The sequence below is a fragment of the Cebus imitator genome, unplaced genomic scaffold (assembly GCF_001604975.1).
Source record: "Cebus imitator isolate Cc_AM_T3 unplaced genomic scaffold, Cebus_imitator-1.0 Scaffold69, whole genome shotgun sequence".
NCBI classification, from domain to species: Eukaryota; Metazoa; Chordata; class Mammalia; order Primates; family Cebidae; genus Cebus; species Cebus imitator.
In genome coordinates this window covers 3,279,839-3,282,131 of record NW_016107384.1, presented here as the reverse complement: position 1 = coordinate 3,282,131, position 2,293 = coordinate 3,279,839, and positions in this window count along the sequence as shown.

Sequence of the window (2,293 nt, the reverse complement as noted above, 5' to 3'; positions counted from 1 at the left end):
AAAAAAAAAAAAAAAAAAAAAAACCAAACAAAAAAACTCAAAAATAACAGAAGACAAGAAATAACTAAGATCAGAGCAGAACTGAAGGAGATACAGGCGTAAAAAAAATCCTTCAAAAAATCAGTAAATCCAGGAGCTGGTTTTTTTGAAAAGATCAACAAAATAGACCACTAGCCAGACTAATAAAAAAGAAAAGAGAGAAGAATCAAATAGATGCAGTAAAAAACGATAAAGGGAATATCATCACTGATTCCACAGAAATACAAACTACCATCAGCGATTATTACAAGCAACTCTATGCACAAAAACCAGTAAATCTGGAAGAAATGGATAAATTCCTGGACACTTGCACCCTCCCAAGACTAAACCAGGAAGAAGTTGAAATCCTGAATAGACCAATAACAAGGGCTGAAGTTGAAGCAGCAATTAATAGCCTACCAACCAAAAAAGGCCCAGGTCCAGAGGGGTTCACAGCTGAATTCTACCAGACATACAAAGAGAAGCTGGTACCATTGCTCCTGAAAATATTCCAAACAATACAAAAAGAGGGAACCCTCCCTAACTCATTTTATGAGATCAACATCATCCTGATACCAAAACCCAACAGAGGCTGAACTGAAAAAGAAAACTTCAGGCCAATGTCCATGATGAACATCGATGCAAAAATCTTCAATAAAATACTGGCAAACCCATTTGCAACGGCACATCAAAAAGCTTATCTATCACAATCAAGTAGGCTTCATCCCAGGGATGCAAGGCTGGTTCAACATACACAAGTCTATAAACGTAATTCACCACATAAACAGAACCAAAGAGAAAAACCACATGATTATCTCAATCGATGCAAAGAAGGCCTTCTACAAAATTCTACAGCCCTTTATGCTAAAAATCCTCAATAAACTAGGTATCAATGAAACGTATCTCAAAATAATAAAAGCTCTTTATGACAAACCCACTGCAAATACTGAATGGGCAAAAACTGGAAGCATTCCTTTTGAAATCTGGCACTAGACAAGGATGCCCTCTCTCACCACTCCTATTCAATATAGTATTGGAAGTTCTAGCCAGAGCAATCAGGCAAGAAAAAGAAATAAAGAGTATTCAATCAGGAAAAGAGGAAGTCAAAAGTCATTTGCAGACAACATGATTGTGTATTTAGAAGACCCCATCATCTCAGCCCAGAATCTCCTTAAGCTGATAAGCAACTTCAGCAAAGCCTCAGGATACAAAATCAGTGTGCAGAAATCACAAGCATTTCTATACACCGATAACAGACAAACAGAGAGCCAAATTAAGAGAGAACTCCTATTCACAATTGCTACAAAGAGAATAAAATACCTAGGAGTACAACTAACAAAGGATGTGAAAGACCTCTTCAAGGAGGACTGCAAACCTCTCTTCAAGGAAATAAGAGAGGACACAAACAGATGGAAAAACATACCATGCTCTTGGTTAGGAAGAATCATGAAATTGACCATACTGCCCAAAGTAATTAGGAAATTCTATCCTATCCGTATCAAGCTACCATTGACCTTCACAGAACTGGAAAAAAACGCTTTAAACTTCACAGAACCAAAAGAGAGCCCACATAGCCAAGACAATCCTAAGCAAAAAGAACAAAGCTGGAGGCATCACACTACCTGACTTCAAACTATACTACAAAGCTACAGTAATCAAAACAGCATGGTACTGGTACCAAAACAGAAATATAGATCAATGGAACAGAACAGAGGCCTCAGAAGCAATGCCACACATCTACAACCATCTGATCTTTGACAAATCTGACAAAAACAAGCAATGGGGAAAGGATTCCATGTTTAATAAATGGTGTTGGGAAAACTGGCTCGCCATGTGCAAAAAGCTGAAACTGGACCCCTTCCTTGCACCTTACCCTAAAATTAACTCCAGATGGATTAAAGATTTAAACATAAGACCTAACACCATAAAAACCCTAGAAGAAAACCTAGGCAATACCATTCACAACTAAAACACAAAAAGAAATGGCAACAAAAGCCAAAATAGACAAATGGCATCTAATTAAACTTAAGAGTTTCTGCACAGCAAAAGAAACAATCATGAGAGTGAACCAGCAGCCAACAGAATGGGAAAAAATTTTTGCAATCTACCCATCTGACAAGGGACTAATATCCAGAATCTACAAAGAACTAAAGCAGATTTATAAGAAAAAACAAACAAACCCATTGAAAAGTAGGCAAAGGATATGAACAGACACTTTTCAAAGGAAGACATAGACGAGGCCAACAAACACATGAAAAAATGCTCATCATCACTA